Source organism: Magallana gigas, chromosome 2 (assembly GCF_963853765.1).
Source record: "Magallana gigas chromosome 2, xbMagGiga1.1, whole genome shotgun sequence".
In the NCBI taxonomy this organism is placed as follows: domain Eukaryota; kingdom Metazoa; phylum Mollusca; class Bivalvia; order Ostreida; family Ostreidae; genus Magallana; species Magallana gigas.
Genome location: NC_088854.1, coordinates 25,820,360 through 25,836,480, shown reverse-complemented (window position 1 = coordinate 25,836,480; position 16,121 = coordinate 25,820,360). Strand labels below are relative to the sequence as shown.

At 32.9% G+C, this 16,121-nt stretch overlaps 1 protein-coding gene across 3 annotated transcripts in view; it reads left to right on the top strand.

Annotated features, from left to right (window-relative positions):
• Positions 1-162: 162 nt before the first annotated feature.
• LOC105328290 (hemicentin-1) overlaps positions 163-16,121 on the top strand; it is a 51,747-nt gene continuing 35,788 nt past the window's right edge. Inside the window, exon 1 of one of the 3 annotated variants that reach the window (XM_066075858.1) lies at positions 163-225. The gene's annotated coding sequence lies outside the window, so the exon portion shown is untranslated. Of the gene's footprint in view, positions 226-8,976; positions 9,134-14,165; positions 14,231-16,121 lie in introns of those variants that run through there. The other 2 variants (XM_066075854.1, XM_066075857.1) reach the window with 2 other exon arrangements.

Here is a 16,121-nt window from a genome sequence, read left to right as displayed (position 1 = left end):
CTATCAAATTTATGCCAATTTTGGCCCTAATTTTTTTATGAAAAACTTCCATTCATTTCAGTCTTCATTTTTTTTTTAACAATACACATTCTGAAAGAGATAACATTTTTTTCTATACAGGTTCATGACTTTACAGATTTCAGTCTGATGCAGAGGTTGTTCCCTTTCATTGATCACCTCATCACATCCCATTGGAGTGACCAGTGTGGCACTGCCTTATTGAATGTAATTTTCATTTATATCATGGGTTTTTGCATGTTCATTTTTGAACTCACCTTTTTTCAATGAAAGCCATTATAAATGATACCTTAGTGCATTCATCTCCGTTTTAGCATTTGCCATCAATTTGATTCCAACTTCAAGTTTTCAAGGCATTTGTTCAATGAAGTTGATAAATTAGTCTGTCTTATGGGATAAAACAAAATAATTTGCAAATGTTTCCTTAACAAAAACCTGTTTTTGTAACACATTGGGACCTGCCACATTGATTTATGGAAAATGGGTTTAAAGAAACAGCTAATTTGAGATCTGGACACCTGAATGCAGATGTCCCAGTGGCTTGTTTAAGGAAGACTATTGACCAGCAAGAGGCACCTGTCATGCAAAATGGAAATTAATGTAGTTGAAAGTGACCAAGTCAATGTCTCCTGAAGAGCTCTTTCTCGTTTTAATGATTTAAATTTGACTGTTACAAGGGGATGGCCTCAGATAGTATGAAATTCAGCAGTTATAATGGGAGATAACTCATTCATAAAATGCTATATTTCTCACTGACTATTCTATCATTGGGATATTGATGCATTCTCTGCAGCTTAATGATTTTAAAATAGATTATCTTTTAACAAGATATTTTTTTTTATTACAATATTCTTTCCTCTTTGTTTGATGTGAGTATTTTCTTCTTCTTTTTTCACAATGAATTAACTCTGAACTTTGTAATTGTACATTAACAACTGTGGCAAATGCATTTTCGTTCCCATCAGATAGGGAAAACAAAGACCTCCTGGATAACATCAGAACAGTTAGATAATATATAAAGACTAAGTTAATTAATTTAGAATAATGCACGGTAGTAAATTGCATTTGTTTAACTTTTACTCCCATCGAAATATTAGAAGTTTTTAATTGTTGTGAACTTTTTTAATGCGTGTACTGAATGGACTAATGTAAATGATATTTGTTTAGATAAACATTTGATGGTTGGTTAAGTTTTTTCCAAGCATAAAAGACACTTAGAGCATTTGTAATTTGAAATAAAGAAAATTTAATTTAATAATACAAAAATTTCAGTGGCAAATGTATACCGGTAAATACCACAGTGAAATTAATGGGAAAATTGGAATTTTTTATGGTTATGTAACGTATAGCTAATTTGTATGACACCCATCAATTTCCTCTTCTTTTGGAAGAGATGCCCTGGTGATGTAGCCATCAACAATAATCCTTAATTAGCCTAGGTTTATGATCACTGTATAAGAAACTCACACAATGCTATTCGCAATCCGCTGGTCACAGTGTGAATGGGTTTGTCAGATGCTGGTGACATTAATGTGATGACTGGGCAAACGGGGGACTCAAATTAGTATAGTTATGACTAAACCATCCGAATTTGTCACCCCCATTATCTAGTTGTAGGTGTGAGCTATGCTGTATGTGCCTGTTCGGTGAACAAGAGAACACAGCAGGGCATGGCTTTGAGAAGAATGAACAGCAAATGTCCAGTGAAATTTTGGCATTTTTTTGTATAAACTCTTAACTTACGACACTCTATTAAAGTAGTGAATAGTACATGTAGAATGAAATGTTATGGGGGCGAAATTCCATTTTGATAGGATAGGGTTGGCGGGGGTGTTAACATACTATGTTGAATTTTTTGGTTGTCATAGAAAATTAGCTTTGAAGAATTGCTAAATGTTCTTTACGACTTTAAGTATTTTATGATTTTAAAGCAAATCTAGAAGAAATGTTGGGCAAAAGAAAACTACCTGTGTCATTAGACAAGGGTTTTCGGGGACCTAATTCAATCTCATATAATTTGGTCAATTTCCTCATAAAGAAAGAAACAGGTTTTCCGTCTGAATAATGCTATTCAAATCTGAATTTGTTTGTAGGTATTTGAACTCCACTCATGAACATACCTTTTATAAGATGAAAAATTGTATTTTTCTTATCACAAGCCCGTATCAAATTAAAATTCCCCTAGACAAGATATTACCGGTGTTTGACAGAAGTGGTTTGCCGATGGCATAGAATTACTGTGGCGATTCGTTCACACTTTCAGCATGGTATATTACATAGCCATATCATATAGCTTGGCCGATTAAAAGACTTCTACAGAAAAGTGTAGAGTTATTTGCAAGAATCTGATTATTTTCATTGATAAGAGAAGGTATCATTATAGCTTTAAATTCTGAGTGGAAATTGGAATTGTCGTTTATTGATTCTAGAAATATTATCAGGTGCAGCAAAAGCTGAAGAAACAGTGTTTCTTTGTAAAGATTTCGTCATTATCATGTCAGTGTGAAATACCAGTATTTCACTATACTCTGCTAAACATTTCACTAAACTCAACTAAATACATATGTATTCCTTTGAAATTCTCTCTCTCTCTCTCTCTCTCTCTCTCTCTCTCTCTCTCTCTCTCTCTCTCTCTCTCTCTCTCTCTCATGCTCTCTCTCCAAGTATGTTTTGTAAAATATTACTAAATAATGAACTACTGGCACACTTTCAACAAAATTGTAATTGATCATTAAGGAATTACCTGTACATTAACTGATATCTTTAATGGTTTTAAAAGGTGTGTTTTGGCTGATCATTCCATAATATCATGGCAGAAATTACTTAGGTGTGGATAATTGGAGCATTAAGCAAAAAAATAACCCATTAAAAGATTACTAAGTTTTGCATATTTTATACCATTTAACACATACCTCAGTGTTTTTTAAAAAAAAGAAGTAACAGCTGTATGCATATTTGAAATGTATTTTGCGATTGTCCTGTTTATCACTGAAGCAAAGAATATATTTGCTTTCTTAGTGTAATGATACAAAGATTTTCATTTTAAACATAAATTTACAGAGGCATTGATTGTCCAGTCTGTAATTTGCGGACCCTGGTACCACAGGTGATTTAACAGAAATTTCAGGTCTTTTTGTAATACCAATATATAAAAGCAGCCCCAAGAAAACGGTCTGTAGAAAAGTTAAAAAGCTTCAAGCCATATAATTGGTCACAGCACACTGGAGCATGATTATGAAGTTTTTTCCAAGTATCATTGTCCTCTTAAATACACACTCTGCATCCATCTGTGTGAAATTAAGGGTATCAAATGTATAATAATTTGTTTATATTTAAGGGTATCACTGTTTATGGGTAGTTGACTGTGGAGCAGAGAGCGTTTCTGATATATGATTAATATTGTGACTGTGCTTTCTTATTTTATTCTAAAAAAAATTATCAGATTTTTCAATCTTGGTCTGGCAATAGAATGTGGGTGAATTTTCATCCCGAGCAGCACTTTCCCAGTGTTTGGTGTCCAAATTTAAGTCATTGTCCCGTACCCCTAAAAGTTGATAGCCATTCTACATAATAAGGACCCTTGTGCATGTGGTAGGTAAAATTTTATGATAGTTTCTCATTTCATGAAAGTTTTGTTTCTTATATTAGGATTTCTATATTTTCTTGTTTTCTTTTATTGAAATTATTTAGTTGAAATATGCTAACAGCAAAAGCATGTTTGTTATAATATGTACCAGGTATATTGATTAAGTCTGAAATAATTTTAAGGTTTTCAATTTCTGGCAGGAATTTTAGTTTTTCCAATGAAATTTATATACATGTACTCTTGTAGCATTTTTATATCAAATAAGTATCTTGTACACTGGCAAATTCACCACTGTCATCATGATGTTTTATTTGATGTTTTTCCAGTGAGATTTAAATACATGTACTTTTATAGCATTTTTATATCAAATAAGTATCTTGTACACTGGCAAATTCACCACTGTCATCATGATGTTTTATTTGATGAAGACACAGCATGTGATAAAAAAGATATCTTGTCATATGATGTCATGGAAACCATTCTTTAATATTGATCCTGCATATTTCACCTGTACATAATAGCTACAGACCATCTTGGATCATAACTGTATTGTAAAAACAGAGTTGTCAGATCTTATAATACTTTTTGAAGTCAAAAGTACAAGTTAGCCATTCAAGCCAGGGATGGAGATACTGTAGCAATCTTGATTAAAATCTGAGCCCTGCCTGATACTAAAGACCCTTGGAACATGCATGATGTATACGATGACAAATGTCTCCGTCAAATTAAAAAGAAATATCCGGATGCTCTTTAATGTTCCGTAAGAGATAACCCGAGACAGTAATGAATTGTCTTGGCTGGTTTGGTATCAAATTATCTCTCTGTGGATCCTAGTCGCCTATCATCGTCAGACCTTAGTCTAGCCACCATGTTGTGTTTTGGACTCTTCTTGCTTTTACTCGATGATTAAAGTTTAGGCATAACAATGTCGCTTGATAAAATTTCAAATTAAACGGTGATAAAAAAATCTCACGATAATATTTCTTTAAAAGAAGTTTTAGATGATGTATGGAACAAGTATGATGAAAAGTTGTTGATTTGTCCTTAGTTGACTGCTTTCAGGACAAAAGTTAAAACAGTAAAGATAAGTGATAATTGATATGATGAGATGGAAAATTACTGTTCACCTTTATTGAGGATGTTATTTACAGATTTTTGTTCCGGGTATATATACTGAATTTATTTTTGTGTAAAATTTTCAATTAAAAGAAGGTTCTTGTGTTGTTTTTCTGACCCAAATATGTAAATAATATTCCTTTGGCCTATGGGATGTTTAAATTTATTTAATATTTTCTAATCTAAATTCAACTACCAGCATGCTACATCTCAATTCAATAGATAAAAACTGTGTCAAATGCACCGTATAATGTGTTTTGCTCTTATTCATTTGAATTAGGTCTACCTCACGTCTTTTCTCATTTAAGTCGTATTATAGTATGGAAAAAAAGTGTCCCCATTTATTTTGTGCTGTAGTTGATCAACGATTTAAAATCCAGCATATTGACAAATAAATGATAGCACATATAATAAAGCCATGCAAATCTTTACGCCCCCTGGGGAAATCGACTTTCTGTTTATCGTTTTGTACATGGGTTTCTGTCTAATTATGGGTATTGCTTCATCTAGAGAGATTTAGAGATTTTGGACAAACATGAAATGTGAATTTACATTATTATGTTAGAAGGCTCTTTGAATCTGTTGTAATTGGGTCTCTCCGTAAAAGACCTGGGAAGGGTGGCGACATAAATAAATAGGTTTATATAGCTTTGAATTTGTAGGAAGATCATAAAGGTTTGTGAAAACATTAAGTAGGAGACAGGTTTCAGACAGCCTTCTTTGTATTTTATATCAGGTGCAGTAATTGGTTTGCACAAGACGATCACAAATTGATGGCAAGAGTCGAAAAGTTATGATCTGTAAATATGAAATGTCTCACTCATTTGTATGCAGTGTTGTGCATTTCCATCCACTTATCTTCTCCTGTTTTTTCTTTAAACTAATAAGCACCCAGTTACATGCGTTTTGACAACTCTGCGTGAATCTAATTTTTTTATTCAAAGACAATTTTAAGTGCAACACATCCCGGAATTAAAAAAATATGGTACAGTACCAAGACAATTTACAAGATAGCCCTCTTCCAGAAATACATCAGTTTTTATTTTTTGTTTATTTTTATTGTTTATGTAAGTAAATATTTTAATAATGTTGTTGTCAAATGATGCCATATTTTTATAATACTTTTAAAAGTTTATTCTTCATAGACTGTTTGATAAAATATTTCTTACCGTAAAACTTGTAAATGAATATTTGAAGAAAAATTCAAAGAGAGATGTAAAAATATGGACTATGAAGTACTGAAAGTGACCATTGCAGAAAAAATTATTTACACATGGGTTATGTGTTTTTTTTCTCTTATACCTGCAACATTCATACCCTTATGAACCACCAAAGAAAGCAACTTATTGTTCAAGAACCCAATGAATTTGATACTCCATTTTAAAACCTTTCTTCATATTAACGTTAAAAGTTTGAAACCCAAAAGGGCATGTATCATCATATACTGCTAAGTACCTGGTATTCTGATTTTTTGACAACAAAAGATCAAAAAGATAATCTGTTATTAGCAGGGGAAGTTTTAAACCTTTAAAAAGATTATTGAGGATGTTTTGGCAGGGATACTTCTTTACCCTGGCAAAAGATGATTTTTAAGCTTTTCACTATTATGTTAACACCATATTGTAAGGGTTTTCTATGTAAAATGGAACATGAGAACCGATCTTGAATTTATGAGGAAAAATTCAACCATCTATGATACCGGTACTTATTTTTTCAATCACTTGTTTCCGTAAGGGGTTTTGCCATTGGAAAAACTTCCTTCAGTCAGATTTTTATTCCAACTTGTTTGTTGGTAAGGACAATTGACTTGGTTTTAATAATGGCACCAGTGTTATGTAATTTTGACAACCTGTATTATCAAAATATTGAAGTAATTTTTAAATTTATTTACCGGTATTTTATTTTCATTAAGAATGCCATTGAGCTGTGCACAGTTCTCTGTTTATTTAAAATACATGTACTAAATACCTTTCCTCTCCCTTTCAACTTGTACAGATTTTGAATTTTATTTACATTGTACATATCTTGGAATAGTGCCTTATCAAGAAAAGTGTGACACTTGTGTATGTTTATGTCATCCCTAAGAGCTACATCTGGGTCCTCATTTCTCTGTCCGACGGCAAACACGACCACATAACCACATCTTTGTCCCTCCCGATCCCCTCATGTTTGTGGAACACCTCCATCGAAAGACATTTTACATTCATTTAAATAAATTGGTTTCGTTGATTTGTTTGTAGAAGATTTTCAAGAGCTGTTTTTTGGTACAAATTAGCTCTGATGTCTTTTTGACATGTGCGTGTTATTTACTTTGGGGACGGTTCAGACGATTCGTGGAGATTCTTTCTTGCTTTCTCCTGTTCCAATATTAAAAGCCCACTTGAGATAAGACTACCATTGACCTCAGTAGCACTGTGCCGATATCAACTTAGAAATCACTAATTTGTTTGAATCAGGCAGAAAGTATGTTTACCAAAGAGTATCTTGAAATATTGTTAATTTTTTTGGCTTTTAAATAAAAGCTTCCATCTATTTGTATTTTTGTTGCGTCTTTCCACTTTGAATTATTTACCTTTTGATTGAACAAATTTTGCTGGTGGGCCACCGGTACTTTTCTGGTTCCTGAACCTCAGTTTCTTTACTTTTCATGTTTTTGCTTTGGTGATCTCATACTGGTACATACTGAAATTTTGTGTCAAACTGTAACACTATACAAATTCAATGAGCCACATCAACTGATTTGTAAGTATGGCTTTTATAATTGCTTATTCATACAACCCCCTTTTTTGGGGGGGGGGGGGGCAAAAGAGTACATGTAGAAAAAAATTTAGTTCCAATCTTAAAAACTTTGTCAACATAAAGTTTCACTTGTTCAAACTTTTAAAAAACTGCAAAGGTTTAATTCAGTATGCTGGTAAAGAGGTTGGAGGGGGGTCTTGCATTGGGATCTTAATAAGAATGCTGCATATCTGAGAAATTTGTCAGTGCTGAGGATGGGATTTAGCTGTGACAGACGCTCCTTTACCTGATGTAAATTTCTATATCAGCATGGACAGGTCTGTACCAGAGGCTAATTGAATTTTTATTGTGGCCCCCATTCATTGTCCATGGGTTTATTTATTTGTAACCTGTCTGTGATGGGTTATGTCAACATCAACGCTTTAACATGCTAGTGTTTATTTAGTTTTACTCAGTATCAATGGCCCTCTTTAAAGTTTTACTTATATGGTCTTGAAAGAAAATTCAATATGTATTTTCTGAATATCAATGGTCTTTAAGGGTATTTAGTAATTTATCCAAGGCCTTTTCCCAGTTGTCCTGCTTTGCTGCCATTTTGCATTGGCTATCATGAACCTTATATCTGCTCAGTGGTTTGAAATTCTCACGATATTTCTATATAATATATGATTCCAATTTTTCAATAATAATTGCAATTCAACTCAATATAGTTATTCAAAATGTATTTTCATATTGATATATACTTTTATTGCAACAAATATTAAATATGGTTATTAATCATATCAAAATGTATGGGAATATTTTTATTAAAAAACTAAATTAATCGTTACTTTTTAAGTTATTTGAATCATCGGTTTAACTTGTGATAGACATATATTTTTTAAAGTTGCACAGTATGACAAAAAATTACCAGTTCCGTTACATATTTGTACAATGTTTTAATCACAAGGAATAAGGGACACGTATCTATGTAATGATTTTCATGTGTATCATATCATATGATGAAAAGAATATAGCTATATATTTAATAATCAGTGATGATATCAGAAATTTAATATGAACCGGGTACTTGATTTTTCTCTGTATTTATATTTTTTAGTACCAGTGCATGTATTTAGATGGATGGTGTATAATTTTACAACTGACTCATAGTCTTTCTTATGTACTAACTAAGTGCTAAATTCTACACAACCATAAAACAGTAACACAATACAATTTTCCAAATAAAGTTATTCAGAATAAGCTTGACCACATCTAACAGTGGCTTTAAATCTGTTGCGCCACAAACAATTGCTTTTTTATAGACCCTCGGTAGATTCAAAGTGGGACAAACCCAGGTAATCAATTTAGATACCATAGGTAGTATTGACCAGAGGAAGATATTGTTTACCTACGTCCCAAAAGGTATTGAATGATTAAAGTAACTAAATGGGACACTTTGTATGGGGGATTCGGCCAATGCTACACCGTTTATTTTCTTTCAATATTTACGCAAATCAACAGCAAATACTGTTTAAGGGTAATCGCACTGAAAAAGAATTTTGTCTAACTGAGCAAAGTGATTAAATGGGAAGTGTGGGGGATCAAAGCAGAATTTGAAGTGCTAGGAAGCTGATGGGAAAATAATATCCATTGTGTGTTGAATTCTTTCAGGAATTTTTCATAAGTAAAGAGGTGAGATAACATTTTTTTGTAAACATTAAAATCATGTTTTTATATGACATTTATGATATCATTGGTTAATTTCCTAAAAAAAAACTTCAATCTTTTAATCTATTATGGATTGCTTATATTTTTTGTTAAGATTCATTTTTGTGTTAATTCAAAGCAATTTTCCATTTTTCATGAAGAAAAGAAAAGAGATTTATAAAGCAACATGAAGTGCTCTCGGAGGCTCTTAATGACCATTGACAATATTTTTACAGTTCATCCAGATGGACAATTAACCATTCATTTTTTTTGTCGCCTAAGGAGGAGCATTATTATTAGTCACATGGCTGATAATTCTTCTCATTTTTTTTTTACGCCAAAGATTAACCATAGAGAGACCTTTGCTGCAAATGCTCTCTGTAATTAGTGATACGGTGCAATTGTTTAAGTGTGTTTGTGTGCACAAAAAGGGGTATCATCTGGGGTACAATACAAGCCCCCAAGGCCCTTATGACCCCTGTCAAGTTCCCATTGTCCATTCTGATGGCTAGACGGTTCCTTATTCACAGGCTTATTATAATGATGGTTCTCGTTGTTTCATGATACGGGGAACAAATTTTGGGTAATCAGATCTCCACTATGCTGCTTGGAGTCGGCGTAGCTCTCGGGTATGGGACGGTCCTACGCCTCTGTTACCCAGTGCAGTGTCCCTCTGTGATTAGGTGAGGCCAAATGTCACTTGTAATTTGTCATTTCTTACAAACCGTACCTCTGACTTGTCAATGGAACAGTTTATGTGGCATTTCTAACATTTTTGTTTGTGGCTAATGTCTTGTCAACATCTCAGAGAAGCATTTATCTTTCAATAGTAATTACTAGGTGTTGGAAAATTGTACACCATAAGTTATTTATTGATATTATTAAGATTTGGTTGTCAATTGGAGAAGTTAATTATTCTAGTTTTTCAAAGAATGTGAAAAAGCAAAACTTAAGACATAACAATCCAGCTTTAAAAATATTGAACTAATAAACTATAAAAACAAGGAAAAATTCTGTTCTGTACTTTTTTGCTACTTTTTTGCTTTCTCTCAGAGAACAAAGACTTTTAAGGCTATCAGTATTAGTTCTTGACTCTGTAACCTTACAATTCCCTAATACCCAATGTTACCAAGATTGGCCAGTATAATATTTCACAAGAGGCTCAAGATAAGCCTCTTGAAGCTGGACATTGATACAGTATTCCATGCCTGTGGCATCACTGTAAGCTGGGGACGACCCAGGCTGAACTGTGGGTGACGCCGCTCCATGGCCCCTGTTTAAGCCTCTCTTAACACAGAATGGCTCTGCTCTCCTCTGGCCATGATATAATTGAAGAAAATGAGAGGAAAATCTTTGAAAATATTGGAATCCATGCAAGTGCATGGACCAAATTTTGGCCTCTTGGAAGTTGATCTAATTATTTTTGCAGCGAATGGGCAGATAATTATGAGGGTCTAACTGAACAAAGATTTAATGTCCCGATGTTATGGGAGAGTAGAGAATTGCCCACTCGTTGTTTAATTTCAATTTGAATATTAATGAACATGAATCGAGATTGATTGTTTTTCTTTGTGATTAAATTCCAAAGTTTTCATGCTTGGTATGAAATAGATGTTTTCTGGTTATGAGTGTTAAATCAATGTCACACAGTGGTCCCTTCTCTTCATCCCACTTTTCTCTCTGTAAGTGACCAGAAGTTGTTACATGCCCTTAACTAACTGCTGGACTCAAATTGGCTTCATCTGATCATGTAAGTTTGATTTGAATGTAATGCAAGCTCATTGCTGGAAGTTAATGGAAGCTTTTCTATTTTTAATTTGCTTGAATAAGATATTTTAGATTTACAGCTTTTAAAAAAATCTATCATTTTTAATTAAAACTTGTAATTAAAATGAAAGAGATATTGAATACATGCAGTTTAATTTTGAAAAGTTATTATTGTACAAAGATGAACAAATATTTAAAATTATTGAATCACACAAAAACCTCTAGCTTTATCTCACAGGTGAATATTCATGCTAACTATAGTAATCAACCGATTTCTCAGAATAATTTCCTCTCCTATTAACAAATAATCTTGAGTAGGGTGATGATGAAGTAATAATGAAACTTATAGACACACTTCATGACTTCCTACTCAGAATAGATAAGCTTTTCTCTTGAGAACATGTTATACAACAGTTGCTTTGTTGAGACAACAAGGGAGATCTTGCACTCTGGAGCCATTTTTTGATTACCTCAATTGTCATTTCATTTTCTGTTTAATTGAAATATCAAAAGCAGAGGGTGAACAAAAAAAAAAAAAAGTTTTAAATCTGATCAATTTTCCTATGTTTTTTTTGTCTCCAGAAGAGTTGAATTCTTTTGTTAACAATTATCAGAATCATTAAGGTGGAATAACACACCTGGAAAAAGTCACTCAAATTAACAGAAAATTTTTTGTTAATGAAAGATATAATGATAAATAAACTGTACAAATGTCAAATAAGCGAAAAATTTGCAGTTTGGGGATAAAAAATGAATATCTAAAATAATTATTCCTGTAAGTAACAACAAAAGCCCCTGTAGGATTCGAACTTGGGATGTACGGATCAAAAGTCCGACACTTTATCCACTCGGCTATAGAGTAAGTTACATGTTTTAGTCCATAAAATCTTTTTACTAAAACGAAATGTCATTTCGATCAGTGATCAGCCATTTTGTGATGATGTGTTATTCCACCTTAAAAGAGCAGAAAAGGAGAAGAAAGATTTGAAAAGCTTTATAAATGGACTAGTATATTGTTTATAATACTCGTGACAAATTTTAATTCAATTTAGCTTCAAGAAAAACTAATCCATTAATTAAATCCTGTAAAGTTTATAATTAACACTGTTGGGTGTATATGTGGGCATAGTTTCCGAACCATGGTTCTGCTCCGCCTATAGTAAATAATGGCTCCCTAAACAAGTCCATGATCATTTGATTCCACATAATCATAAACAAATGGAGGATAAAGTGTGGACAAGGTCGCGACCCCTGGGTGGATTACTGCAGCCACCTTCAACAAAATTCCTCCATCACCTCTCCTCTCCGGAATTATACCTGAATTAAGGCAAGTGTTTTTATTGACACCATAAATGGTTTTTTAAGACGCAATGCTTGTCATCTTCCTGGGGTGGATAGGAATTGTGGAATGCAGGGTATACCTGTGTTCTTAGTCTGGGTAAATATTATTTAAACTTGGTGGCAATATTTGCCTGCTGTGGCTTGATTCAGGCTTGTGATAAGAAAATTCAGATGTATGAAGATAAATGCGATTGAAACTATGGCACTGCAGTTGTAGTTTTTGGTATTTCAGTTTTTTTGATTAATGAAGGATACATCACCTTAATAAAAGGAGTTTTGTTCCTTTTACAGTAATTTATTTTCACAGAACATGCTTGAAATGAAAGAAACATAAGCTACCACAATTGCATTCAGGTTATCAATTTGTTTATTTTCTGAAAGGTCTGTAAAACGAGAGAGCAGTTCATTCTGCTCATTCACAAGTGAGAGAGAAGTCAGATCAGCTCTAACCAGCTTTCGTTATAAACATGATACTGCATTATCATCAGCAGAAATCTGGGATATCCCCGGTAGCTGTGAGGTTTTTTTGGGTGCTTCTGATTTAAGAGTCTGTTTTCCTTACTTATCAAATATTTTGACAGTGCAAGATTGGCTTGATTTATAAAACTAACAACTGTGTGTCATTACCAGGCGGTTCCAAAGTTTGATGGCTTTTCCACTCTCTCTCTCTCTCTCTCTCTTTCTCTCTCTCTCTCTCTATTGAATTGATGTCACTGAAAAGTGTTAAGAACATTGAAATAAAAAAGATTAAGATAGACTTCCGATCTCAAAGATTGTCATCTAGTGTCAATAGCCAAGGTCTTCATAAATTACAAAACCTTATGTTTGCAATGTGATATTCCACAATTTGGGATTTGGTTGCTTCCAAGAGCATTGTATCCTGTAGGCCCTTTTAGTAGTCCCCAGACAGAGACAAATCCTGAAGGTCTCCATGCTTGAGGAGTAGATTGCTGGATTTCTTGCTCTCATTTTGATTATCTGAGTGATTTACTCCTGATTCCATAGATGTTACTTCCTTTCAATGCCAGATCAAAATCAGTATTGGTGTTTTAATGAAGATTTATATGGAATACTGCAGACAGGTTTGGTCCATTGATGTTCATTGATGGGAGGGGCAGAATCACAGATGGCCAGGGAAGGGGGGGGGTCCTCTTTTGAGTTGGGTGGTGAATGGGTACCATAGAGCCAATGTGGAATTTGATGGGTTGATCTCTGGGAAATACTGGTATACGGTATTGGTAGGCATTTAATTTTTATTGGCTTTAGATATTGATTAAAATAATTACAGGAATTTTATGGTGTATTGCAGTAAGATTTTTTATGTTGCAAATTTATGATAAGTGTAATGTCAATATATATTCTTTAACATTTTTATTAAAGGAAAAAGAAATACACGTGTTATTATTTCAAAAGTTGTTCCCAATTTTCCTCAACTAAGAGCTATACTATTCGCTATTTGTTCTGGAAAGAAAATTGATTTCGGACTCTTAGAGACTCCAAAGTTCAGCTTCTCTTTTGATTTTGCGAATGATCTGATGGTAGAGATGAAATTCTATACAAAAGATATTTATCTCAGTTTCTAAATAAAAAGTTTGTCATTACTTATTTTTTGAAGGCCATTAGCTGCCTTTTTAGGCCCTAAACGGGTCATATTGCAAAAGAGGAGATATCAGTGGGGTTTAAGTGCAAGGAAAATCAGACACATTACTGTCCTTATTTAAATGGCTCGGTCATGCGCCATAAAATTATAATTTGTAGATAATTGGTGTGTAAATTGCAGAAGATATCTAGAGGTATGAACAAGGGCAATTCTTGTCACATCGTCAGAGTATCACATTAATTTTGATACGATGACTGCTTAGAGAAGTGTGTGTGTGTATTATACTGCAGATATCCAAAATTCCTCAGAATGTTTGAAAGCTGTGGAGATACTACTGCATACATTGTATATACCTGTACAACTGCATAAAGACAGTAAGTCAGCATTAATTTCTGATAAATCTTTTTTTTTAAGAATTCTGTTTGAAATATAAAGCAATCTTTAATTGAATCAAATTGTATGTTTTTAGACGAAAAAGATTTTATTGAAATGCATTAAATGCTGTGGAATTAATTTATCTTGGTTGTAAAATTAGTTGAATAAAAAAAAAAAAACATGTTCTTTATATGCATGTTTCATAAGTATAGAAGCATACTCTGATTATTTTCCTTGACATTAAAAAATATTTTTTGTGTATAATTTCATTGTTTGTGAAAAATAAAAAATACTACTGTAATTCACAGTGTAGGAAAATTTTCCAGTTTCATATTATTTTGATATTCATCATCCAAAGAGTAGGAGCTTGTTATGAAGATTCAGTGTTTATGTACTAGGTCAAATCTGGATGCTAACCAAAACTGAAAGTTCTTTTGATCATATTCCAAGCAAATAACAACAATATTAATGTTTAAAGATATCTCAACCAAACATGCATTAGCACTTAGAATGTGTTTAAATGAATCTACAATTAAATGATGTCACATCAAATTCATTCAATCAGATAAGCCCAGAGTTTAATGCAGCCATCAGAAATCTAATGGGCCCTTCTTCTTTTTTGGCCTCAATTAAAAAATTTCCACTCTTTTACCCTACTTTATGTGAGATTTTACTGGAAAGCTGTAAAAAAAATCTAAGGGCATGCATCATTAGTTTCTTCAAAAAACCCTAAGGGGTCTATTTTAGATTAATATTTTACCACTTCATAAAAAAGTTAAATTTACATTTTAGAATGAGTATTAACCTTCACATGAGATAGCCTTTTTCACTGCAAAACAGTGCTGCTTTTAAGGCTTTTGAAAGCATATTTGAAATTTGAATACATTGGAACTGATAATCAGATATAGCCTGAATGGAGTGGAATACCCACGAATATATTCCAATCAGAATTGAAGCTGTAACACTAGATTTTTCAATAGATGTGAATTATTGATATCTCTTATATTTAACCATTATTCCCTGTGGAGATTTGCAGTTTTCAGCAACAGAGATAACATTGTACACTGCTGTAGGCATTAGATATCTGGTTGGGATAATGCCATGTTATTCTATGCTATTACCATTACCATTATAAGAGTGAAAAGTTTTATTATTTTCAGTTCTTGTGTTGATCACTTGAATCTTAATTTCTCTTCATTTTAACACTTTCATGTGCGAAACCTTGAAATCTTAAAATAACTTCAGATATTGGGTAACAGTGCAATGCTAGAACTTAAAATATTCAATATAATACTTTTATCTACATAAAAAAAGATTACAAAAAATCTTGTTTTTATTTTCTTGGAATATTTAGCATTTTAATCCACTTCAATTGCACACATGCAGAGATATTGCTTAGATGTCATACATTGCTTATTTTGAGCATTGCAGTCTGACAAGAGTCTGCATGTTTTTGAAACTTTGTGGGAGGAGAATTTTTTTTTTATGAAACATGTCGAAAACATTTTGTAAGTGTATCAGACATATCTGTTGGGTGCTATCAGACTAAAGGATGTGCCATTTCCTCATGTTAATACAACTCATGTTGTTTTTTGAGATAAAATTTTGAATCCTCTTCTGAAACATACAGATCTGACTAATTCTGACAGGAAGAGAAACTGGGGTTTAATGTGTTCTGTCTTATATTTCTGTATGATATTTGAATCAAAACCCATAAAATGCTAACATTATGATGCATTTAGATTGACATTCAAAATCATTTTTTTATCATGGCATTTTTGTTTTTGGTGTGAGTTATAGAAGTGTGATAATTTAGGTTTAACCAGTCCAAGAGCCTTTAGATTCTTGTGTTGTCTAAGGCAGACAGTTATAGGGACAGTTATATGCATA